At 51.6% G+C, this 26,705-nt stretch overlaps 1 long non-coding RNA gene across 1 annotated transcript in view; it reads left to right on the plus strand.

The window, feature by feature from the left end:
- Positions 1-26,705, plus strand: part of LOC110306337 (uncharacterized) — a 153,701-nt gene that overhangs the window by 367 nt on the left and 126,629 nt on the right. The window contains exon 1 of the long non-coding RNA XR_003837980.2: positions 1-162. This exon is cut by the window's left edge and continues 367 nt beyond it. This is a non-coding gene — a long non-coding RNA (uncharacterized LOC110306337). The remainder of the gene's footprint in view (positions 163-26,705) is intronic.

A 26,705-nucleotide genomic window follows, 5' to 3' on the forward strand; every position in this document is an offset into this window, starting at 1 on the left:
CTTTGGCTTTGGGCGCTGGATGGACAGGGGGGTAAAGGGTTGGGGTTCCCCTAACGTGGATTACTTGGTGCTTATCAACTGGATTTAGAAGACTCTCGACCGGGTCTCCATCATCCGTGGGTTGTCTTTCCATCTCCCAGCCGCTCGCTCTTCCACCTGGAGGTAAGTTTCCCCGCAGTGCGCAGTTGTGGATTTGATTTGCCCTTCTTTAGCGTTGTGTTGGTTTTTGAAGGTTTAAGGATTGGAATTTTCGTTCTAGTTGACGTCTGGGAAATCATTTTCGCAACCCTCAGGTGGACCCTACTAGCTCAGATCTCTGTAGTCAGCGGCTGTTCTGGGCTCATCGTCTTGTCCTTCAGCCTGCAGCATGGATAGGATAAGCCATTGGTTACCCCGCGCCAGGACAGAGAGCGCCTGCCTTCTTGGCACTTGCCTTTTGGCAGGGTTGGTCCTTTGGGACCCTTTGCTTTGCTAGCCATGCCTCTCCAGGAAGCTGCCCATTGCACGCAGCGGGCTGCTGAGGCGCAGTGTTTGCAAGAGGCCACAGGAGGCTGGGTAGCGGTGGGAGCCCTTGGTGGATACTGCATTATTTTCAGGACTGGGCTGCTGTGGAGTTGATGGAGGGATGGGTATATTGGCCACCATGTGAGTACATTTTACCAGGGCAGGAATTTGGTCCAGTGTTTGCACCTACCATCCTCCTCCTCTTGGTGTGACTTGTATGATAAAGAAGACTTTTGCCTTAGGTCTTGAGACATAACTGTAAATCATAGGAGTCGGTGCTCAGTAGGTCTCTCTCCTCCTTGAACTTTTGGGATTGCGTTGTAGTGGGAGGTTGGTACCTGTCACGAGGTTGTCTGAGAGTAGGTGTTTGTTGAGTGAATGATAGAGCTTCCCCACCCTAAATTACACCAGGTTCCTCTGTTTCCTTTTCCCTCCTGGGTTCTCACCCTTAATTCCAGAACTTTCCCCCTGGTCCTGGTTTCCTGGGGACAATTTCCAGATATGGATTTCTTCTCCCCTCCCCCACCGACCCCTGTCAGCAGTCCTGAGGTGTTGTTTTGGAACGTGTGTGTGGTGGTCCATTTCCCACCCAGAACTCCCTCCAACATAGGAAGCAATTCAGCCAGGGACTGGCTTTGGTAAGTGCCCAGGAGCCCTGAGGTCTCAGTCAAGGAGGGCAGGCTAGGCAGCATAGGAAGAAAAAAAATGTTTTAAATGAAGTTTTATGAGTCTTGGCTGTCCTGCAGAAGCTGGGGTCCTGCTGCCCCTGGTTCCATCCAGGTGCTTGTGTATGCCCAGACTGGTTCTGGATGGTTCTCCAGTAAGAAGTGCTGTGTATCTAGCATTGTGGCGACTGGAGGCTTCCTGCCAGGTGCACGTTTCTGTAGTTTCTTGTTGTATGGGGACGGGGAGAATGGGTCCGGGAGAGATCGTCTGTGGGTCCTTGGTCAGTGAGACTGGTTTCAAAGGGCCTCTTCTAGGGTCAGGCTGAGGGTGTACAATCCACAGTATTCATGACTTTGTTTCCTGTTCATGTGCCTCTCCCCCGATCCCCATTTATGACTCTTGTAGCACTACTGAATTCTGCAGCCACCAAGCAATCCTTTGCTTGGCAATCAGTCTACTGTTGGATACTTAGGTATTCCCAAACGTAGCCCCAGCAATCAAATGCCAAGGCAGGGGAGTCCTTTAGTACCTCAGTATTTCTCTGCGCTTGGGAGGACGCATCTCGACCAGTTTCTAGAGATTGTCCTCTGTAAGTCTGTCGATTAAACGTTGGAGAAGCCTTACAAGTGGAAGACATTTCCAAGAGGGTTTAGAGGCAGAGGGCACCACTCATCTCTCACACAGCCTTTCTCTTAGGGAGGGGACACAGAGGCATGGGGCTAAAAACCACGAAAAGGTCACTGAGCCTGCCAGGCCTGCCCACTTCCAAAGAGTCGTTCAACACCTCCAGGACTATTGGCTTGAAATTCTCCTGCAAATTATGCTAGCGACTGTTTCAGTGACCCCGCAGGTCCGTGTTTGCTAGGCAGCAGGATTTAAACTGCTGCCTTTGCTTTAACACTAACCTTTGAATTGAGCACGGATCTAGGTTTATAGGAAAGCGGCAAATACGGCCTCTTCTGTCTCTTTTCCCCAGATTCCCCACATGTTAACATCTGGCACACACCATGGTGCAGTGATCAGGCCCCCGGGCGCCAACAAGGATCTGGGGCTTCTGACCCATGATTCCTATTACCCCATTGGTGTCCCGAGTGGGGCCCAAACTCATCCTGTGTGCTACAAAGCCATCTTGTAAAAATGGAGACTGAGGCAGCACAAGAGGTGGGTGGCTTTTGTTCCCAGAAAGCCTGAAATTGAGAGGCCACCTCCAACTCCCATCCATCCCCACTGACCCATCCTGTCTGACAGCTGCTGAACAGGATCAGGACACCCCACCCTCCACCCCCAAGGACCCCATGGGAGGCCCAGACACCAAATGGAAGAACCATTTCTCCGTCCCCAACTCCATTGAACTTCCATCAGGCATGTTGTTGAGTGAAAATTGGGTTATTAAACCGATCTGTCCCAACACGTTTCTGGAGGCAGGAGATGGATAACATCCGGTGTGCGTGAGAGGAGCCCATGAGCAGCCTGCCCCATGGTTGAGAAGTATGTGGTGCAGTGCTTGCGCAGGTGACTCACAACCCAGGAGTGGCAGGTGTGTCAGGCCCCTGGCGTGCAAACCTCGCCGAGGCCGCATTTCCTGGTCGTAGCTAAAGGGACAGACAGCCTTGCTCTCGCCTCAGAGTGGATTGAGGGAGTAGTGGTTAAGAGAGTCCGTCTTTCTGTAAGAGATTTCCTTCGGGGGCTAGGGGAGCCAGTGTGAAGGACTTTGGGGACGAAGGCCTTCACGTACAAGATCATGTATGAGAAGGTTGATTCTTGGCCTGCTGAAGCCCGTGTGTCGTCTCTCCCCGGCAAAGGTCCTACGGTGACCAAATTCATTTTCTCTTGCTCCAGGAAGCCTCTCTGGCTTCCTCGCCCCATACAGCTCCTCCATACGCCTTATGAGGCGTAGGGCTGCCTGCTTCCGGCATAGCTCTGCTTCTCCAGTGTGGAGTGGCTGGTTGCACAGAGCATTGATGACATCTGTGTGAGGCTCGGCAGTTGGGAGGTCCCTTCAGCCCCAGGAGAGCCTACATCTAGGGTCTGGCTGTTGGACTTGATTTTTCTTTGAGGATCCGGAATGTCCCCACCACCTGTACTGTTTGATTGGTTTTGTTTTGTTTTGTTTTGTTTTGGATAGGGTCTCACTCTGTAGTCCAGGCTGGCCTTGACCTCGAAACAATCCTCCTGCCTCAGCTGCTACACCCTGTCACCCTGTAGTTTGTAGTGGGAGAGATCTCTAGTCTCTGCTCTTCCTCCTGATGCAAGGCATTTCCTGTTCCCAGCCCACAACCTCGAAGGTCATCGCAAAAAGTATTACAGGAGAGGGGCAGGGGCGCAGGATGGGCATGGAGGTGTCTCTCCATCCTTGCTCTTGTCCCTCTCTCTCAGGACTTAGCCTTGAACCCCACCCCCACCAACCCAAGGAACCACAGCTCTTCCTGGATCTACCCGGGTCTGGTTCAGACTGTCCCCAGCCCTCTTCAATGTGCCTTCAGACTGTGGCTTGCTTGAGAATGAACGGCCTGGAGACCTTGCTTAGCCATGTCCCCTGCTTGCCCCACCTTAGTTCTGTTTGGATTTGTCTAGGGCTCAGGAGGCGGCAGGGTGGGCTGTGCTTCTTACGTGCTCACCGGGAGATTATACAGGAGAAGCTCGAAGACAGGGAACAACTGCTTCTTCCTGGCTGCAGACCCCTTTGCTCCACCTCCTCCAGGCAGCCTCTGTGGGCTTAGCTTCTTGTATTCCAGTCTCCTTTGTTCTTGTCATTTGTTGGTATTGGTTCTTTTGTTTGTTTTTTGTTTTTTGCTACTTCTCAAAGTTGTGTGTCCTTTGTCCGTAGATTTGTGTGTCCTTTGTCCGTCGCGAGACGGTTGTGCCGTGGGCGGGAACATAACAGGAAACTCTTTAGTGTAGGAACACATTAGGTCTGCAGTCCTTCTCCCATATGTGCGGCCCTGGAAGCCTGGAAGGTGTCCCCCAACTGGGCTACTTTGCAACAGCATCCACACAGACCACTGTGACCTTGGGTTGTGACCATGTCAACAGCAAGGTTCCCATGGAGTCAGTGGGCATCCTCTGTGCCAAATTATCCTTTTAATGTTAGGACAGGTCCTTCCTGCCGTAGCCCAGGCTGGCCTTGAACATACATCCTCTTGCTTCTGCTTCTTCCCCCGCACCCAGCTAGCAGCCCCGGCTACCGCTGTGGTAGAGCCCAGGGTTCACAAGAGGATTGCATTTGGCCCCCTTGTGAATACCTTCCCTTCAGTCAGGCTGCTGGTTAAGTGTGCTCTGTTCAGAATCCCTCAAGCTTAGCTTCCTAGACTGAGTTTGTGATGCTTCGGGTGGGGTAGGGGGCTGGGGGGGGTCCCATATGATACCATTCCTGTTTGATTCTGTAAGGGGGTAGGAGGTTGGGGGGGGGAGCCCCATACAATACCATTCCTGTTGGATTCTGTGAAAGTCCCAAAGCCCAGAGGAATCCCGCGACCTGCAAGAATGCTGAGGCAGCAGGTTTCCATCCAAGAATCCTTCCTGCGCCGTGAATCATCACCTCCACCTCCCAGATCTGGTTTGTTGCTACAGGTTTTCGCACAGAAGTCTCGAATCCAGGTGCCTTAGTGTGTGGTTAGACAGAAGTGGCTGTGTTTGGAGGACCTGGAGTTCTGCAACCCTAGAAATAGATCAAACCCCTCCGCTCTGTGAGCCCACCCCGCCTTCTGAGCTGCTGAGCTCAGAAGATGCTAATCTTTGGTGTCTCTTGCACATCCATTTCTTTTGCCTAACAAGTGGGCTCCTGGCCTTGTTTACATTGATCAATCCTTTGCCTTCACTGGACTGGGGAGCCTGGGATGGGAGAACTAACCTAGTCTGCCCTCAAGTTCCAGCGGGCATGCCCTGTGAGCCAACTGTAGACGTATTTCCAGTCACTCGACTGTGGGTTTTCCCCCTGCTTCAGGCTGTAAAGACAGTGCCCACAGGATGTGTCCTTAGACACTTCTGCTGTTCCTTTCGTTCCTCTGCATGTGGCCTCTTGTGGTCTTTGGTGTCAGTAAGAAGTCAAGTCAGGAGGGGATCTGCCCTGCTTTACTTATAGAGACAATGGTGTTGGGGGGTGCTGGCTTTTAGGGGTTTCCTCTGTATTCAGAAGGCGCTCAGAATTGTTAGGTGACTGACTGTCGTTGTGTCTGCAGATCTGACTTCTTAACTCATTAAAAAATCCATTATTTTATCATTATAAGATATGCAGAAGGTAAGAATTACGGTCTTTGTCTGTTTTTCTATGTACAGTTGTGGCACTTGGTCTGTGCACTGCTCAGTGGTCACCCAACTTCTGCAGATAGCATTTGCCCTAAGAGAAACTCCATATTGATGAAGCGCTAACTCCCCATTGCCCATCTTCCTGACCCTGGAAACCCATCTACTATCCTATCTGCGACTTTGACTGATTGCTAGTCACTTTAGCACGATGCCCTCACGTTTATCCATGCTGTAGTAACGTGTACCCATTGCTTCTCCTTCCTGAGTCCCAATGTCACCTCCTTCTGCTGAGGCCTTCCGGCCACAGTAAATAATGCTGTTACCGTTCTGGGTGTGTAAATATTCGTCTAGGTTCCTGCTTCTAGTCCTTTGCGTCTGCAAACAAAAGTGGGATGACTGGATCATGTTGTGATTTCATGTTTAATTTTATTTTTTTATTCAAGATCCACCCTGCCTTCCCCTGTAGCTGTACCCTTTTGCCTTGCTAGCCATTGATCACGCACACTTTCTAGTCCACACTGTACACCCCTTTCTCTTCCCCTCCCTCCCTCCCTCCCTCCTGTGCTCTGGGGTGCTTGTAGCCTAGAGGAAGCAACCTCTATTAGGAGTTAAATTCCCCCAAAGAACCCAGGGACAGCAGAGTTGCCCTGCAGTTGTCCGTCTCTGGATGGCGAGGCTCGGTGGCCTAGTGTACTCCTGAAGTCTTACTATGTGGGCTGCAGTTTTCCGGCGCTCTGGTGCCCATGTCCCATCTGACATTACCCTCAGCCTGGTGATAGCCGGCTGTCATCCCACCTGAGGGAGGAGGGCCTTCGGGCACAGACTAGTGCCTCCAAGGCTGTTTACCTAGGCCCAGCAGAAGTCACCTGTCGACCTGAACTCCCAACCTGGCAGAGCTGGGGAAGGAGGTGTTTGGAAAGCGTCTGGTGTGGAGGTGTGGGGACTGGAGGGCGAGGTAGAGCATGGTCTCACTGTTTAGGGGCACTCTGGGGTGAGTCCTCTCTTCCTGCTTGTCCCACAGCCTCAAATTTTCACACAGGAATGAACATTGCTTCAATGGAAACTTTTTACTTTTTACTAATGAGCCCTTTCCTGTACAGCTGGGTGGCCTGTGGTTTAGAGCTTGAGCCCTATAGCAAGGTGTCAGATTTGGGGGCAGAGCCGTGGAGAGCCAGGATCAGGGCTGGGTTCAGGTGATCTCCTTTCTTCTTGTGTTTTCCTGTGCGAGCCCAGAAGGTTCCACCTGTTCTGGGTTGTGATCAGCTAGCCGGTGCCTGCATCCAGTCTCCAGTTGGGACCAGACATTTTCATTGAGTACTGTCATTAGCCCTGGGGCACACACAGGCTGTGCTCATATTCGAGCCTCCCAGCTCTCTGTACCTTACCTTGTGCCTGAGGATGCTGTTCTTTGCCATTTGAGTTTTTAAATTTTTTTCACTTTTAGACTTGGGTGTCAAGAGCTTGTCCTTAGAGCTATTTGGGGATGATGGAAGGAATCAGGCCACACCTCGGAGTTTACCTCCCGTAGCAAATGACTCCCAGTGACCTCTTCCCAGGGTGAACTCTGCCCCCGACCTCTCCTCTTTGGCCTGTCGACAGATACACTTGTTTGTGTGTTAAATTGATTCTCAGGGGATCTGCGGTTTCTGGCAAGCCCACTTTGGCATTCAGGTATTCGGCGGTTAAATTAGATTTCTGAGTGGAAACCAGGGATGTGGTTAACCAGAGACCTGAGCTGGTCTTGGTTTCTCGCCCCACCCTGACCACTGGGCTGTTTGGGCCTTTCCAGGGTTGGTTTTTATCTTTATTTAAGTACCTTTCCTGTATCCTGGCCCTCCCTTCTCCTCTTTGTTGTGAGGGAAACTGGCAACACCCCCCCCCGCGCGCACCTCTTTTCAAACCCTTTCTCTAGACCCTTGTCACCCCAGAAACATGTCTTCTTATAGGCAACAGCTTGGGAAAGATATACCTGTAGGCGCCCATGTGGCTTGCTGGTCACACTGGCCATCTGACGGCATCATTTGAACTTGTAAGACAGACTCAGCCAAGGGGCTTTATCTGCATCACAGACTGTGGTTCAATTAATTGTTGCTTTCCCAGGTGGCATCAGCTTGACACAAGCTGGAGTTATCACAGAGAAAGGAGTGTCAGGTGAGGAAATGTCTCCATGAGATCCAGTTGTAAGGCATTTTCTCAATTAGTGATCAAGGCGGGAGGCCCATTGTGGGTGGTGCCATCCCTGGGCTGGTGATCCTGGGTTCTATAAGAAAGCAAGCTGAGCAAGCCAGGAGAAGCAAGCCAGTAAAGAACATCACTCCATGGCCTCTGCATCAGCTCCTGCTTCCTGACCTGCTTGAGTTCCAGTCCTGACTTCCTTTGGTGATGAACAGCAGCATGGAAGTGTAAGCCGAATAAACCCTTTCCTCCCCAACTTGCTTCTTCTTCATGAATTTGTGCAGGAATAGAAACCCCAACTCAGACAGCTGCCAATCATCTAGGTTCTAGCAGGAAGAACGGGCCAGTCTCTAGTCTTGCCCAGAGATGACTTCTTTTCATTTCCACTGATCTTCATGGTCTTGGGGCTCTTTGGGGACTATTTTTAGGATTGCCAGCTTTAAAGATGGAGTCATAGCTCAACACAGTGTCCTGCCCAGCCAACACCTGTCCATTTCTATGACTGGATCTATCTTGCTAGGTCTCTGGTCTCAAGTCTTTGTTCATAAAAGGAGTGTGTTTACCTGGGTAACAGGCTTTTAGTTGCGGGTTTCAGAGAAACTGGTTTGACTCAGCTTAAAATGATCCTAGGTTTCAAACTGCTGAGTCTGGGGGCTGTGCTTTTCGGGTATTTGCGGGTCTCCTTCCCCCTGATTCTTTACATCTGTATCCAGCTCCCTTGTTAGGTATACCCCTGGTGGGGGCAAGAAGGGCAGCATCTCGGGCCTCCTGACTGCAGATTCCTAGTGTTAACGCTCATTAGGGCAGACCCTGGGCCACCCTCTGTTCCCCATTGCAGCTGTGGCCAGGAGATGGATCACATGATCAACTGAATCTTTAAGGTCACAGGCTTCACACCCTGGCTTCCCAACCCCACTAGGATTCTGCAATGGAAGCAGAAGTAGACAGGGAGAGATGCCCCATGCACACTTGATGTGACCAACGTGGGCATCGGGGCACGACTGAGCACCTGCACACTTTTCGGGTGTGCTTGTTGTGAGCCTGGAGGCACGCTGATGCACACGGAAAGCTGGCTGGTGAACACGCTCTAATAGTGCCTTCCTCTCCTACCTCTGCCAACCCCACAGTCTTGTTTCTGCATGGAGACGTTGCTTTGCTCCACCATGGAGTCAGGAGTTTGACTCGTGGGTTGCTAAATCCAGCCTCGCCATGTGTCGCCTGTGACTGGCTTCTTTTTCCTCTACATCGTTGTCACAGAGAAGCATCCCGGTGCGTTGAATGGCACCCTTTACCTGGGATTTCTTCAAAGAAAAAAAGCAGTTCCCTGACAGAGAGTATCCACAGGCCCTCGCTATTGTCCCCTGTGTGTCCCTTGAGGGAGATGCCTTCTGTCCCTTCCTGGCATTCACAACCAGTAGCCAGGAGCTGGGGCAATGGATTTGGGCAGACTTCTTGCCAGACTCGTGCGTTTGGCAGCTGGCAGGGAAGCTGAGAGCCCAGGGAAGCCAGACATGGAGTCAGCGCAGGCGTCTCGGCACAAGTGGCTGTATTGAGACAGTTCTTTCTCGTTCACACGTTCATGTGCCAACTTGGAAGGAGATCTCCCAGGCGCTCCGCATGAGAGCGGCGGCTTTGATCTCCAGGCTGTGGGGCTGGAGGTGGGGGGACTCACTTGATCCTCACTACACAGGTAGGCTTTGAGAAGCTGTGACTCATGCTCATGGGTTCTGTGAGCCCTTAAAGGAAGCTACACAGCCCTGGGAGGGGCTGTCAGCTGTCCTCATTTACCACTGGGGGTGGGGGGGCATCTCACCATCATGGATAGATTATTTCTGTCTGCAACTTGAGTAGGGGTTGTTTTCTTAAGGGGGGAGGGGGAGAAGAGGGTGTGATTCTTAGGTATTGAAGGTATCTGGGAGGAAAGCAGGTTGTTCCATTTACCAGAAGAGGAAACTGAGGCTCCAGGAGCTTTTGTCACTCGTCTGAGTCACTTGGCTGGTCGGTGACAAAGCCTTTAGCTGCATGCTTGTAGATGTGTATCCTTTTGGAAAGTTCTAGAAGACACAAATCAAATGAATTTGCATCATGTGTCAATGGGTGTAGTTTGTCTTCTTAGAACAGTGTTTCTGGCCTAGTCGGCCATCAATGGAAAGAGAGGCCCATTGGACTTGCAAACTTTATATGCCCCAATATAGGGGAATGCCAGGGCCAAAAGAATGGGAATGGGTGGGTAGGGAAGTGGGGGGCGCTATGGGGGACTTTTGGGATAGCATTGGAAATGTAATTGAGGAAAATATGTAATAAAAATATTAAAAATTAAAAAAAAAAAGAACAGTGTTTCTTTCACCCTCTCAGAGTCCATTGGAAATAGATGACTTTCCCTTCTGTAGCTGAGACAGTATGGCCAGTGTCGAAATAATGGATATACAAGCCACAAGGTTCATTACTGGGTCAACCCATAAGGAGCTCTCATTGGGCACTCCAGGGGTTCGAGGTGTCCCCTCACTTCTATTCCTTCCATTTGTTCTCCCCCTTATCCCTCCCATGGGGCGTGGCATGGTTTGGGGAGCTACCAATAAATGGGAGGCATTGTCAAGCTTGCTGTGACAGAGTCTGGATCAGATGGAGACAGGTCTGTCTTCGCATGGCTTTAATCCCAGCACTCGGGAGGCAGAGGCAGGCGGATTTCTGAGTTCAAGGCCAGCCTAGTCTACAAAGTGAGTTCCTGGACAGCCAGAGCTATACAGAGAAACCCTGTCTGGAAAAACCAAAACAAACAACCCCTCCAAAAAAAAAACCAAAAAAAAAAAAAAAAAAACAAAAAACCAACTAGTATATCCCCACAACACCGTCCTACCCCTGTTTGCTTTAGACAGTGCCCATGCCCAAAGCATGCCTCAGCATTGTGAATGATACGGAAACCCAGTGAATGATATGGAAGCCTGGATTGGTCAAACTGCTGTCCCGTTAGGCATTTACAAAGACGATCCTGAGAGGGTTTTCCCTGCATCCTCAGTTAAGAAGGCTTGTGAGGGTGGGCTGTGTGCTTCCATGGGCTGATGAGGAAGCAGATGGACCTAGTGTCAAGGGGTTCTCAGGGTCAGTCCATGGGGAGAGTGATAATGCTGCTTTTCTGGAACCCAAAGCTTAACTTACAGGGTAGACCTATTGCTTGGGTCCACTCTTTGGATGCTATGCCTAGAACTAGGGGGAGCCATGCAACATCACCTTCTGACAGGTTGCTGAGATGCTCTTCCTTGTCTGAGCTGCACCCCCTTCCTGCCATCATGTAGCTGGTCCTTTGTATAGCATACTCTTTAATTGACGTGGCTGGGAGGGTGGAGAATGGAAGTCCCGGGACCTTGAGGTTGAGGGAAGATTGGGGTTGAAGAAGGCATCGTTCACTGTAGTAGGTGGACTTAAATCCTTCCTTCTACTGATTAAAAAAATATTTAGGTTTTCCTATGTGTGTGTGTGCAGGTGTGTGCAGATGTGTATAGATGATGTGTGTGTAGATTGTGTGTGCGTGCAGATGTGTGCAAATGTGTGCCTGTGTGTATGTGCATATGAAGGTCAGAGGACAGTGTGCAGGTAGTATGTAGATGTGTGTGTGTACATTGTGTGTATAGGTGTGTGTGTGTACCTGCAGATGAGTGTGTGCAGGTGTGTATGTGTGCATGCATATGAAGGTCGGAGGACAACTCTCCTTGCCCCTTGCTTTTGAGGCAGAATTTCTCTTGTTTCTACCACTACACCACTTGTGTGAGCTCACATCCCGTTCTCCTGTCAGTGTGTCTGTCGCTGTAGGAGTGTTGGGGTTACAGAGAAACACCACAGCATCCGGCTTTCTACCTGGGTTCCTGGCATCAAACTCTGATCACTGGGTTTGGGCAGCCAGTGCAGCCATCTGAACCATCTCCCCAGCCCCTACCACCCCGACCTTAGACATTCTGTGATTTGAAAAAGTCAGCTCCGTGGTTCTCTCTGCTTGGACCGGGGCACATCTGTGCTCTCATGTTGCTGGATTTAATTGGGGGAAGAAAGTTTTCATTTTCTAACTAGAAGGCCCAATTCCCTCTGGGGTTTTTCTCTAGGAAGTGTAGAATTTGGGCTGTGGTTTCCATGGGCTTTGGTGAGGTGACTTGTGTAAAGGCAGTGTGTGGACTTCAGTATGGAAGGTAGGTGAGACGAATAGCCAGCCTGGGGATGTGTCGGCTTGAGTGGCTGGGGTGAGGTGTGGGGGGAGGAAGCCAGGTGGCACCTTCTAGCTCATAAGTGTTGGGGGTCTGCAGTGGCTAGCGCCAGCCCAGGACCTTGCCTGGGTCCTTCCTCTGCTACATCTCCCGCCTCCTCTTTATCCATTAAGTTAGTGAGTCTCAGCAATGACGGTGAACTGGAGGCCGATATTTTCATCCAAGGACCAGGATAAACTCATCCAGGATTGGCTTTTTATTTTTGCAAAGTTTTCTTTGGCACCCAGAATTCCTCTTCTTGATGGCCTGTAGCCGTGTGTACCACCGCCACCACCACCACCACCACCACTGTTTCATGTGCCTTGGCTCCTCTCTTTCATGGAACCATAGGTATGTGTTCTCTGGTTTTGTTGCTGCCCGATGCATCCAACTGCAAAAGCTGCTCCATTGATTTTCCACATAGGATGCTGGTCCATGTGGCTGGTCCCAGAATCCTCAGGCTTCTATCCTCCATGTTTTGTTTCTATCTACAAAGTCCTGGTCAGCCCTGGTCCCAGCCCTGTCCTTTGCTGTGACATCACAGCATAGCCTTGGGCTGCTTTATCTTCTCAGAACCTGGTGACTCTATCTATGCCTCTTTGGTTAGCGTGGACATTGAAGGTGTCTCTGCTTTCCTTAGCTGCTTCCTGCAGGCCACGGACAAGGCTGGGGATTGCTGGGGCTGATCCGAGTGGACACCTCACTCCAGGAAGACCCACGTCAACAGAGTGAAAATACAGAACAACCGCTCGGGAACACTGTTTATTTAAAGATTTAGTGGGTACCGCGTCCATCCTTTCCCTGGGTGGATATTTGAACTCTTGTGGCCTTTGGAGGGTGCCTGCTTAAGACAAGGTAACCAAGGTTCCCCTCCTTGCAAGAAAGACTTTTTTTTTTCTGGTGTGCTGGTAGCTCACATCCTGGATTTGGGACGCAGATCTTGTGCTGACAGGAGACCCGGATGCCAGGAGAATTCTGCTCTGTGAAGCTGCTAAGGCCCAGCCATTCATTCAGTTGCTCCTGAGGCATAGAGAGGCCTTGTTACAGCCTGGATTGTTCTGGCCATGAGAAGGACTGCCGTTCCTCCCCCTTTTCCCTCCAACTTCCCTCCCCTCCCCTTAGGAAAAACTTCACCCCCCCCCCTTCAACATCCCTGTCTTTAAGAATTCCCTCCATTGTAGCCCTGGGACAGAGACCCTTCTGTGAGCGTGCTGGAGGCCTGTCCTGGGGACACCCCGCCCCCCCTATTAAAAGCACATTGGAACAAGCTCCCTATTCTCCTCTGGAGAGGGTCCCTCTGTCCCAGGCCAAGGGACTCTTAAGGGACCGCTTATCCTGGGACATTCAGTTTACAAAGACTCCTGCAATGTCAGATAAACTCTCTCAGCCAGCAGAGGGAGGGGGGACAGGAGGAGCACAAAACCCCCTTTATTTTCACCCCTGCAGGGAGACCAATAAAGACTTTGTGCTGGAGAGCAGGGGTCTGAGCAAACAGAAGACGGGGGTCTGCACCAGCTTTGATGGGAAGAGCCTTGTGGGTTATTATCATTGCAGTTTGGGGGGAGTGTTGGCATGGGATGGTCAGCTGCAAGTTTCTCATCAGGTAACTCATCCTGATCCTGAAGTCCTCCCTCCCCCTCTCTGGAAACTAAAAAAAAAAAAAAAAAAAAAACCTTTGGCAAGTTATCTTTGCTGGCCAAGGAGAAATCCCAAAGTGAAGTGGTTATATTTTTATTTTGTCCCCTATTATTTGGCTAGGGAAAACCTCCCAGTTCAGTAGACTGGGCACCAGCTGTGTAGCTCTGTATGTATTTTAGAAGAGACTTTTGGTGGCTCACTGGGGAGGGTGACCATCTATGAGTGCCGTGTGTGTGTGTGTGTGTGTGTGTGTGTGTGTGTGTGTGTATGTGTGTGTGTGTGTGTGTGTGTGTGTGTGTCCTTCACTATTTAGAGCAGATCTGACTGTGGTGTGGCACAGAAATTTATTTCTTTCAGGTCATAGACACCAAAAAGTTCTACAACCAGCCATTTTTGAGAGCAGGGCATCTGAATGTTTGTTGAACAGCCACTGAGTGGAGTGGGCCCTGTGAACAACTTACCGAGCCCTATACTGTCGATGAGACAGGCTCATCTCACGATGGCTTAGCAAGACTCTGAGAGGGAAATCCCCTTCCCTTGAGTTACTTCCTGAGGCTCCCGTTTCCAACTCTGATGGTTCTAGACTCTCTCTCTTCCTCTTCCTCTCTCTCTCTCTCTCTGTGTGTGTGTGTGTGTGTGTGTGTATAGGTGAGAGAGAGAGAGAGACAGACAGAGACAGAGACAGACAGAGAGGGAGATAAGGGGAAGGAGGAGTGAGAGGGGGAGAGACACAGAGAGAGACAGAGAGAGGGAGAAGGAGGGAGGGGGAAGAGAGGGAGAGAGGGAGAAGGGGGGAGGTGCATAAGCACTCACCTCACAGGCTGCACTCTAACAGGGTTCGTTCATGACATCTGGGGTGTGGTGGGGCTGAATGAATGAAGATCATAGCGATTTGTGGAGATTGCCAGGCCTGCACATTTTAGGAGCTGACTCTGGGTTGGGCTTTATCCATGGCCTTCCTGCCTCTCCCCAGCCTCCTCAGCACAAGCTGAGCCATTGAGGTTCAAGAGAGCAAGGTGTCAGGTGGCCCTGTCTCTGGCACCTGTAAGGGGATGGTAGTGAGGGTTTAGCCAGCTCAGACACTGGGAGGGAGGTGCCTGGTTGCTTTGGCATACATGCTGGATTTAGGACCTTACTGTCATAGTCTTACCATGAGGACCCTTCTCCGATGACATTTCTAGAGAGAAGGCTCCTCACCCCTCCCACCAGGGGAGGGTCCCCCTGTCTGTGAGCCTTTCTTCCTGTTTGTTTTTTTTTTTTCTTCAAGAGGCATGGTAGGCCCTGAAGCTGTATGTGTAAGTGCACATACGCACTTGTGGTATATATGTATGTATGTATGTATGTATGTATGTATGTGTGTGTGTGTGTGTATGTGTGTGTGTACTGAGTGCTGCAGAGGCAGGAGGCTCCTGAGTGCTGATCTGTATGCCTCTGCTCTTTCTTTTCTACCCCAGGAGGGAGCTGTGGCAGGGTAAGGGCCTGTCCAGGTGGGCTTTGTGGCTGAGCTCAGAGTCCTAGCTCGTGGAAGATAGCTGTGAGACTAGATGGGCTAACACTGCAGGCGTGAGGTCCTTAAAGCATCCTTGTCTAGCCAAGTGCACTGTGCCCACTGTGGGACCTGCAGCCCCGACACCAGAGGCTGCCTGGAGCATGAACCGAGGTCACCTTGGTGCAGGGTGGATCCTGCAATGCTGGGCAGTGGTGAGGAGAGGTGTGGGTGGGACCTTGTCCTCCTGCAGATGGCAGGGGCTCCTGGGCTTTGGGAATGCGAGTCCTGAAGGAGGTGGGGTATGGCTCTTAGGAAGCCTAGTGTCTGTCCTGCCAGTGTGCTGGTGAGCACACAGTTGGAAGCCTGCTACCTGAGAAATTCCTCATCCCTCAGCTACAGGGGGCAGATCTGTACCAAGGAACTGCGCAGTGGCGAGCTTGGGTAGATGTTTAGGTCAGAGCAGAAGAGAGGAGCCTAGGCTGTTGTCCTGAGGGTTGGGGGATGGTGCGGATCTTGAGAGTGGATGAATGCTAGGTTTTGGAGAGACATTAGCAGCCCAGCTTAGACATGGAGGATGGGCCCCTACTTCCTTTACATCTTCCAGAATTGGGTCTAGAATACAGGAAGTGCCGTGTGTAGGCTTTTGCTAACTATGGACTCCAGAAGAGTCCCCTCGGACGGATGGGCATGGATCGGTTCTCCCACCCACACCATCCATTTTCGTCTCCCGTGGCAGTCACTGCCTCTCCTGCGGTTCCTTGGTCACTTCTTTACCATGCTGATAACGCCCACCTCTTGCACATATAGGTGTTCAAGGCCTTCCAACTCAGTGCTTTGTAGAGAGACCCATTTCATCTGTCAACCTGTAACTTGATCAAGAGGAGGGGGAGGAGGAGGAGGAGGAGGAGGGGGAAGAGGGAGAGGAGGGGGAGGGGGAGGGGGGAGGGGGAAGAGGAGGAAGAGGAAGAAGAGGAAGGAGAGGAGGAAGAGAGTCCTTTGGTACCCATTGGGTTGTATCTGGGTACCTTGGTCTTCTTTTGCCCTGGGTAGATGACTTGAAGTGGAAACTTAAGGGTCCTTTGGAGAGTCAGCTGTGTCAGATGGTGTTTTGCTGGGGCAAACACAGGAAGGAGCATTTTCTTGAAGGCAGACATAGGTGAAAGGATGTTTTGCTCCAAAGAACAATTTCTAAACTGACCCATTTCCCCCATATCCTTTCTTTTCCACTCCCTCTGGTGGGTAGTGGGCTAGAAGGGAGGTTAAAGTGTTTTAAGAACCCCAATTACAAGTAGGCATTGAAAACTTTAAGCTACAGTGACTTGCCATGCCTCTTCATATCCCAGGCAGAACACCGGCCATGAGTTCTCACGTTCTGCCCAGGCCTGTGTGTTTTGGGATATCACATGCGGGAGGCAGGCAGGGGCCCATCCTCTTCTGGTCTCTTTTGCGTTCCTCTGTGCTTCAGGTCCATCTGTCTTGGCTCTGAAGTCCCCAGTCTCTGCTTGGAGGAGGGTGGCGTACTTCCAGCAGAGCAGTGAGGATATGGACGCTCTACCATCCTGGTCAGCCTTATCCAGGGAATGAGGGTATAAAGGAGTCATGGCGCTGACCTGGTGGCTGCATCAGCCCTTGGAGGTGGTTGATGAATGTCAGAGCCAGATGAGAGGTCGGAGGTCTATGTGCCTGAGTCGATTTCAAACTACCTTCCCTTGTTCTGCCAGGATAGAGGCTCTGGGCATTTCTTTGCTGACTCCTGAACCCTACCAAGTTGGAACAGTCAACCTGTGTTGGGCAGGGTGACGAGTGTCTCATTTTTGTCTCATTGTTCCTGTGTGCAGTTGTGCCCTGCCTTCCAGGAGCTCAGGAGAGCAAGCCCTTGTTGTAGAAGCTCATGCAGGTGGTATGGACAGTCTTCAAACACATCTGGGGCCCCCCCGACTTGGCTTGTTGGGGAGGAACATCAGCTGCTGTTTGGCTTTGACCCTATTCTACTTGAACCTTTTTGAGGGGCCATGAGAAGCGTAACCCAGTGTGACAGAGGTGTTTTGGAAGACTCACTGGAAAGTCATTCTGTTTTACCTGCATGTGAACCAGAGGGAGGGGCTGGGTTAAACAGGCCACAGACACCTCCCGTCCCTGGACAGCCCTTCCAGAAGAATGAGAGGAGAAACACTTGAGCACAAGTGTTTCTCCCTCCCCCAACAATGTCATAAGACTGCTGTTCTTCATCCATGGTAGGGATGCTTTGCATAAGGGAGACTTCAGACAGGGCAAGGCTGGGAGGGTGAGCAAGTTAGTGGCAGGAGGTGGGGGGGGGCTGGGGGACCGAGTCATTTATTAGGGCTATGGAAACAATACAGTGTTTGTCTCCAGAGGATGCTGGTGCTGGGGAAGGCGAGCCAAGATGGGCCCAGGCAGAAAGAAAACAAGCACAGGTCTGAGGAAAATGTGGTGACCCCGAGGAGCAAGGAGAAAGAAGCCTTTGTCTCAGGAGGTCGGGGCAGGGGTGCAGGCAAAGAGGCCTGTGGTATGGGACAATCGCTGCCTCTCTCCTGAGGTCCTGGGTCCCTAGAAGAGGCTCAGAGGGACCAAGACACCCACCTTGATGGGAGTTTCAGGAGTGGCTGGTCTCAGACCTTTCCTTCTGGAGTGTGTTTGTGCTTTAGGGTCTTTATCCAGTTCTTTGAGGGTGGTGCTGGGGAGGAGGAAGCCACAGTGGATTGAGTCCCCCCCTGGAGTTAGGAGGGAGAGTGGACAGAAGGTCTGTCCTGGCAGGTGTGTTTTTGCTACAGTATGGCTGGCTGATCTGATGCTAGGACAGAGATGTCCCTGGAGCTTGGAGATCAGCCAATGGGATCCCAGGAGGAGGATGTCAGTAGGGACTCTGTGTGTGTGTGTGTGTGTGTGTGTACTGTTAGTGAAGAAGCAGACCTCTTCCACAGAGCTCTCCGGGAGACTGACAGTTCACTCCTAGACACGCCTGTGCAGTTATATCCTCTCGATCCACGGACTCGGCTTCCTTTCTCACCATCAGTTCAGAGTTTTCCCCCCCATGGGATTGTGGGTACACCAGGGGCCCAGGCTGCCCTCGAACTCACTATATTGCACAGGTCAATCTCTAACTTATGGTTTTCTCCCCTCAGCCTTCTGAGTACTGGCTTTACAGACTACATCACCATGGCTGGTATTTTATTTTATTTATGTGGGTGGGTCTTTTGCCTGCATGTATGGCTGTGTACTGTGTGTATGCAGTGCCCACAGAGGCCAGTAGAGGATATCAGACTCCCTAGACCTATAGTTGTGGATGGCTATGAGCTGCCTTATAGGTGCTGGGGAAGAGTAGCCAGTGCCTTTAACCCCAGAACCGTCTCTCCAGCCCCATGGCTTTGTCTGTAACGTAGACCCCTGACTCCTTGGCAGATGCATCCTTTCTGGGCTATCACGGAGTCCTTGCTGACCTTGTCTTTGTCACATGACAGTAGCCATGGATGCCCTGCAGGACAGTGTGGTGCTGAGAGCGGCCTTTCCGTTCTGACAGACTCAATACTGTACTGTGGGGACCACACGAGGACTTCCTAGGGGTCTGGCCAGTCTCTGTGCCACTATGGAGAGAGAATGTCTCGAAAGATGGCTGAGGATTTTAGAGTCTGGGCTGTGGCTATCGGCTATTGTCAGCACAGCAGCACATACATATATGTGTGCTCAAACACACGTGTGTGCACACATGTGCACATATGTTCCTCACAAGGGGTTTAGAGGTAGGCAGTGTTGTGACCTCTGTTTGACTGATGGGGTGGCAGAAGCACAGAGAGGGCTAGTAAGCTGCTGTCAATCACACAGCGCGTTAAGTGGTGCCACCTGGCGCCAACCCAAGCCCTCTGGCTACAGAGACTGTTCCAAGTGCTTAGCAGTGTTGCCTGCCCAGCTGAAGGCTGCTGTGTGTCAGGCATCCTCATGGTCACGCCTGCACTACCAACAGCTCTGTGCAGATAGCCTGTCTTTATCCTTGATTCACAGTGGCAGATCCACTCAACCTAAGGACTCCAGGTCGTTTGCTTGCAATGACACTCCATCCCCCGGTCAAATGGTGAGAACCTCTGACCTGTGTGAACACAGCAGAGCCTTTGAGGCATCAGAGAAAAGCCAGAAGGGGTAGCTGGCTTGGGAGAAGGAAGAGGGAACTTGCCCTGTGTGGGGAGGGTCTCTCTCTGCCTCCCCCCCAACCTCCAGGGTGACCTGGACAGCTCAGGGTCCCAGCTGGTCCTGCTGACTCTGGCTGTCTGCCAGCGCCTCCTAGTGGGCTCCACAATACGGGGCAATGCGGGTTTTCCTTCTGTGCCTGGGCTCCCCCTCATTTTTCATTGCTAGTGATCCTGAAGGCATCCGGTTCACATCAGTCTAAAGTGGGTGACATGACAGTGGCCTGGTGGTATCCACCCCCCTAACCCAGAAGCAAATGGCTCATGGTTCCCCTTTTAACTGTTTTGGGGCCCTGTCTCTTGGGGGCCTCACTCATTGCTGGCATGGGGGACCCTGCATTGAGGAGGAGGCAAACACAGCAGAAGGTGCCCAAGCAGGAACAGAGATTTTTCTCAGGGAGGTTAAGTCAGTGCTGCTTTGCAAGGCTGGTCTCCTATGCACACCTTGCCTGTCCACATCACTGCTCTTCCCGGGCCCTTTCTTCTGCCTTCTCTTGCAAGAGACATATTGCTTCATCATTCCTGAGTAGCTATTGGGTACCAGCCTCTGGGACATTCTGAAAGAGGCCCAGAGATAATGGCAGAGAGACAGACAGAAACACACACACATAGACACACACACCCCTTTCCTTCTCACCCAGACATTGGGAGTGGTCCCTGTCTTTGACTAGGCATTCCTGGCACAGCCAGAGGTGCCGAGTCTCCTACCTAGCTGGTGTCCGGCTCTAGGCATTTATTTGCTAGCTTGCTTATTGCGTGTACATGCATGTGCACATGTGCAGGTATGTGTGTGCATTCTTATAAAGGGGCCAGAGGTCAACCTCATGAAGAGTCCCCCTTGTGTTTTGGTACAGGGTGCCTTGCTGATTCGGCCAGACTGGCTGGTGGTCTAAGAAGCTCCAGGGACGCACACCCCTATCCTCTGCTCTAGGATAAGTGCTGGCCACCGCCTCTGTCTTATCAGGGAGGAAACTCAGACCCTCATGTCACACGGCAAGCCCTCTATCCACTGAGCTGTCTTCCCAGCCTGGAGACAGCCAGGATTTGAAACAGATCTCTTGCCTGGGAAACCCGTATGTCCTTTATAGATGTCCATCTCTCTTCAATGTGGCTTCCCCTTGGCCCTCTTAGGGACCATCTGGCAACTCCCATCGTGTACCATAGTTCCCCCTGGAGTGGTTGTGAGCACCTCCCCTCCCCCCCACCCCCCTGCTACCTTGAGTTGCTTTTGAAGTCTGTAACCAGAGGACTAGAAGGCTGGCTGTGCGCAGTGGTACCTGGCTGGTGACTGGTTTGCTTTTGGCTCCATCAGACCACCCTTCGGAGGCCCCTCCTGTAGCTGTCTGTGCCTTTCACATCTGACTTTGTTCACTTGAGGAACTCAGAGAGCGAGGGCACTAGCCCTCACTGCATCCAGGGTATCCAGCCTGTTGGACTCTTGGCGGCAAACGGGCTAATGGGATGACCTGAGAGGGGTGTTGGTTACCCTCAGGGCTCAGAGCCTTGTCTTGTCCTGCACTTCCTGCGCTGTCTCTTTATTATGCCTCCCACCTTGCCTGCCAGAGTTAGAGATGGGACCTCCTCCATCCAGGCTGCTGGGTCTCAATTAAGGCTGAGGGAGAACAGGTGTGTCCTGACCAAAACAAGTGGGAGACTGGAACACAGTCCAGCCCTGTTTTCAGCCAGGAAGGACTTGACTCCCCCAGGCTTTGCTCCTGCCCCTCCAAAGTGGCCAGAGGAGGGGTTTTGTGGGGGCAGATGCTGGTAGCACTCGTCCCCAGGCTTATCAGGCAAGCAGAAGCTGACCCTGCCCCTAGGTGACTTTTAAGGCTGCCGTATGTGAAAACTGAGTGTGATCTACTCCTGTTCCCACCCTCTTCCTCCTCACCAGCCCTACCCCAACCTGAGGACCCTGGGATGAGGAACCATGTTTGTATCTCTCAGAAGGGTATTGAACATCTGGCCTAGGCAAAGGAAGGGGAAATGAACTTGAGCAAAGTGCTGTAGCCAGAACCGCAGGCTTCCGAGGGGCTCCCAGGGGCTCCCAGGCAGAGCCCAGGGAAGGAAGCCTGAGATGACTCTAGGCTGCGCAGAGAGACGGAATGCACCAGAACGCTGACTTGCAGGTGAGGGAGGCCGCTGCCTTCTTAGAGCGGTTCACCCTGAACGTGAGGGAGAGTCTTTGCTGTCAGCCTGACTGGATTCAGAGTCACCCGGGAAACGTACTCGTGGGCGTGTGTCTGTGGGAGTTTTTCCAGAGGTTGAACCACGTGTGGAGGGAAGACTTGCCCATTCTTATCGGCCAGGCTCGGGGCTGACTCATTAGGAGAAACTGATACCAGCACGCATCTCTCCTGCTTCCTGATCACAGACGCAGTGCAGCCAGCCGCTTCATGCTTCCGACAGGCCTTCCCCACCGCTCCCTTCAAGCGGGATTCAAAGTCAACATCCTCTCCCGTGAGTTGCTTTCACCACAACAGTGAATAAAGTCACTAATACATGGGGGGTGGGGGTGGGGGGACTGGAGGATGAGTGTTTGCAAGAGATGCGGGTGCCTGAGTGGGAGGGCACACACAGGATGCTTGGCCCCCGTGTTCGTGGTATAGAGTCCTGACTGGCCAGGTAGACACAGGTGGGAAATGTAATCTGGGCAAGTGGCCTGCGGATTGCTCGTCAAAAGGTGACAACCTGAAATCAGGGGCGGGAGGGAGGTGGAGGGACGTGTGGTACGTGGGGTGATTTTACGCACTCAGTCGGGGATCTCTCTTCCTGGCCTATGTGTGGGGTTTGTGTTCCCGTTTCTTGGCCCTTCCTCTCCCATTTGTCACTATTGAGACACAGGGTGCTTTTGTTTTGGGGCGTGTGTGTGTCCGTCTGTCCGTCCGTGTGGCTGTGTGGGTATGTGGAGGCCAGAGGGGACATGTTAGGTACCCTACCTGCTCTATCCCTCTCCCCCTGACTCCTTTAAGACAGCATCTCTCACTGCAGCTAGGCTGTCAGCCGCAAGCCCCCACAATCCTCCTGCCTCCACATCCCCATCCTAAGGATCCAGGCACCGACACACTCACACCAGGCTCTGTGGGCTTTGAACTCAGGTCCTCATGCCTTTGCAGCAGGCTCTCGCCCTAGCATCTCCCCTGCATGCCGGCTCCATTTATGTCTATGTAGTTATGAATGCTCTATGGTCTGTCTTTCTCTAGTTTACTGTTGGACCCAACTGGGTCTTTGGTACCTGGTTGGAAGCAACACTAGCATCTGTGTGTGCATTTACAGCAAGGGAGGGGGCTCTGGTGAAGAGGCTCCTGATGGGTAGAAGCGCACAGCCAGGAAACAGTATCCATCCAGCCTTGAACCTGGGGCTGTACGGGCACATCTCAGCCTCCATCTTCTCCTCTGCTTTCCAGCTCCATGTCTTTTAAGCCTCTTGGAACACTCTGGCACACAGCCATAGCTTAAGGGCCATTTGTCCCTGTAAGTGGATGTGCAGGCTCAGTGACCCTGGGGACCCTTTCTGCATTTCCCCACCCCCTGCTCATGCCGTGCTCCACCCCCTGCAGACCCCCCCTGGGCTGTTGGCTTTGGGATGCCTTCCGGGTGCTGATCCTTGGTCCTGCCTTCACAGCCCGGCTCTTCTCTTTGGCCTTCAGAGGGCAGAGTGTTAAGCAAACACCTCCCTCAAAAGAGAAAAGCTGTATTGTCCTCTTCTGAGTTCATGGCCTCGAGAGCCAACTGCCCTGGCTTATGGATTGCTAAGTGTGGAACTACTGTGTGTGTGTGTGTGTGTGCATGCAAACATGTGTGTGTGTGTGGGGGGTTGCAGAGCTTTTAACCCAAAGGGTCATTCCTTTGGGGGCAGGAGCTGTGGCTGAGAAGAACTGGAGAGTTGCCAGTGGCCTAAGCTGAAACCTACCCAGCGTCTGTCTCCTTGAAAGTCTTGGCAGATGTCCCTATCACATCGCTGTGACAGAGACACAGGGCTCATTCTGCATGTTCCCATTTTGATACAGAGGCGGGTTTCTGCCCCATATCCTTGAGAACAAGCCGCTATTTCCTCAGGCTACCCCGGTGCCTGGGTACTAGGTTTCTAATGTTTTAATGATTAATCTTTTTGGTTTTGGTTTGTTCTAACACAGGGTGGAATGAGAAGCTCTGTGTGTGTGTAAATGTAAATAACAGGAACATAGAGCTAACTCCCATCCTGTCCTGCATTGCTAGGTAACTCCTTAGGCAGTTCCCCGAGATCCCATGAGGCTGATGGAGAGGGAGAATGGTCCACTCAGCCAGGTGTGTTCAGCAGTGCCCAAGCGAGACTCGAGGGAAGCCCATGGAGTTGGGCACAGGCCTCCTCATCCTCTGAGCCTGCCACCTCAAACTCAGACAAAAGCTGTCATTTTTTTTTTCTCTAAGCAATCCTCTGTGTCTGAGCTTGGGGACCTCGCTCCAAGATCATCTTCTCTTCCCTCTTCCCTCTTCCCACCACCCAGCGTTGCCTGTCAGCCCTTCGCTCATCCACAGGCAGGTCCTTTCTCCTGCTGGTTCCTCTTGTCCTCTTCTTGGGGTTTACGGTTTACTCAGCCCTCTTTGTGAACAACTCGGGATAGATGGTGTCTGTCAAAGCTGGAGGTGAGAGAGATGGACTGGTCACCAGGGGAGCTGGCCCTGTGTTTGGTTCCACACCCCTTACTTCATTGAACACCCAGAACATTCATTGGTCATCTAGGCTCCAAATTTCCTTTGCTTAAATGTCCATTAAAGCAAGAAAACAAAGCCACAACGCACACACACACACACACACACACACACACACACACACCCACACACCCATCTTTACCCCGGACCTCATGTGTGCTCTGCGGGCTCTCCTTTGCTGCATTCCGTCCCCAGCACAGTTCTGGAGTTGTGGACCTTACTGTCCTGTGAGCGAAATGTTCTCCATGCAAAGCCTGCCTTCTGATTGGAATCTGGATATTTCCCTGGCTTGGCTGTCATGTGACCCCATCCTCAGTGGCCACCGTGACCCCAGGGCAAGGGCAGCCAGCTACAACCCCCAGCCTGCTGTGCTCTGCACCCCTAAGTTGGGGTGTGTGGCAAGCTGGCTGAATTAAGTAGCTTTTTGATGTTTGGTTTCCACTGTGTTCAGAGGCTGTAAGTTGGTCATACATCGAGGACACCTGCATGTAGCCTTCTGTCTCTCCCAGCCCTGCAGGCACTGTTGGCTTCAAGACAGTTGTCAGGGTCCCCTGCCATCAAGAGTCCTCTAGATACCAATTGCTGTGACTAGTGAGGCCAGAAGCCTTAGGATCAAAAGGAGGGGTCCTGGATGCCAGAGGGGGTGCTATTATCCCAGGGCCCGGGTTCTTATCCCAGGCCCCGGGTTCTTATCCCAGGCCCCTTGCTTCTTGGATGTGGCCCTCCCTGTTCACGTTTTCCTCTTTTAGGGTCCTCATTAAAAACAAGATTAGAAGTTCCGTTTACAGCCGTGTTGTTCACAGGAGCAGGTTAACACAACAGAGTCAAGCAGTTTCCTTAGCTGGAAAGTGTGTTCTTTTTACTGAGTTCAAATAAAACTAGACAGTAGCCCTGCGGGCCATGACACGGGCCTCCTCACCATGCTGGGTAGTCAGCCTGGCCTGGCAGTAGCTCCCTATCCCCTGTACCTGTACCTGCTCCCTTACCTGTGGCTTCTCTACAGCCTTTCCAGTTCTCAGGGTCAGCTGTAGTGTCCCCCTGCTGTGGCTCCTGAGACTGAGCCCTTGCCCGAAGACAAAAGTCCCCCAGGACTGGCTGAAGTGTCCCACCTGGTGCTCAGTGCTGGGACCACGATGCTTGGTTGATCACAGCATGAGTGCTCTGAGCACGAGTTATGCTTGGTCACTCTCAGAGCGGCTGCAATGCTGGTCTTTGGTTGGTCTTTGTATGGCATGTTCTCTGGAGCAAAGCACATGGCTCTTTATATTTTGTCTCTGTTCATTGGAACTTGCATGGGTTGTGACAGACCTATTCTTGCGGTTGACTCGGTGCCACCCTCTGCTAGGGAGTCATTTTGGGCAGGTTGTTTTTTGACAAGAGACTCTATGAAATAAAAAGTAAATTTAAGGCCAGGGCATCCAGACTGTTGGGGTATGGCTCCCTCTAGTGTCTAGGTAGCATTATCACAATTGCATCTCTAAATCTACCAGTTTTCTGCTGTACTGAAAATCTGGCCCTTCCCTTTCTCACTGGGGTTGAACAGTGCTTTAGAAAAGTCTGGTGCACACCTTTAATCCCAGCACTCGGGAGGCAGAGGCAGAGAGGCAGGCAGATTTCTGAGTTCGAGGCCGGCCTGGTCTACAAAGTGAGTTCCAGGACAGCCAGGGCTATACAGAGAAACCCTGTCTCGAAAAACCAAAAAACTCAAACAAACAAACAAAACAAAACAAAAACCAAAAAAAAAAAAAAAAAAAAGAAAAAGAAAAAGAAAAAAAGAAAAGTCTCAGACTATTAATTATATTGAAGAAGGGGCCTTTGGGTGCTAATGTTCAGTATGTGCCCCCCACCCATACCCATGCACAAATGGTGACTTCTCCGCTGTGTTATTTCTGCAGGACTGGCCTGGTGGCAGGGACGTCAGCCTCGCCTAGGTGGGTGGGAGAGGGTTATGGCTTCCCTGATCCAGGAGCTCTGCCTCCCAGCATTCTGCTTGCTTGCAAGTCAGTGTGGACTCCCTGTGGTGCCAGGGATGGGACCTAAAGCACGCGGGAGATAAATGCTTGGCCACCGAGTTGCCTTCCCCATCTATGGACAAAGGGAGCCTGGGAATGTTGCAAAGAGATGCGTGTAAGAAAATGTTTGCTATGTCGGTGATTGGCATACGTAGGAGCAAGTAGAGCATATGGTACATGTCTGACTCCTCTTTGCGGGCCTCCAGGAACCTGCTTATTGGTCACTCCAGCAGCTAGGTGTGAGTCTACATCCTGAGGCTTGCAGCTAGGATATCTGGGACCTTTTATCCTGTTAAGTTTTGTACATCCACATGTGGAGCCCATTCAGGGCCAGGGCCAGGTCATCCAGACTCTTGGGGTATGGCGCCCTCTAGTGTCCAGGTAGCATCATTACAAATGCATCTCTAAATCTACTAGTATTCTGCTGTATTGAAAATCGAGCCCTTCCCTGTCTCACGGGGATTGGACAGTGCTTAGTAAAGTCTCAGACTGTAAAGTATATCTATGCCTCCTCTGATACTGGAGGTGTTAAAGGCAGTTTTCAAACAATGTTATATTTATGAGCAAGAATAAGGGCAGGAGTGGGGCTCTATCAAGGATGGCTGTGAGTTTAAGCTCAGTTGTAAAACAGTTGCCTAGGATCTGTAAAGTACAAAGTTTTATCCTCAGAACAAACCAATCATTAATCAATCAGTCAATCAAATAACAAATCAAGAAAGAAAAACTAAGATAAAGCCACTGAAACAGCTAGGGTAAAATATTTGGCCACAGCCTTTGCCGTGGCTGGGCTGACCAGAATACGATTTAGTATCCTCTAGAACATTCTAGATCTATCTTTAGATAAAAGATGCATGTA

Source organism: Mus caroli, unplaced genomic scaffold, assembly GCF_978045245.1.
Source record: "Mus caroli unplaced genomic scaffold, Mus_caroli_1 scaffold_13, whole genome shotgun sequence".
NCBI lineage: Eukaryota > Metazoa > Chordata > Mammalia > Rodentia > Muridae > Mus > Mus caroli.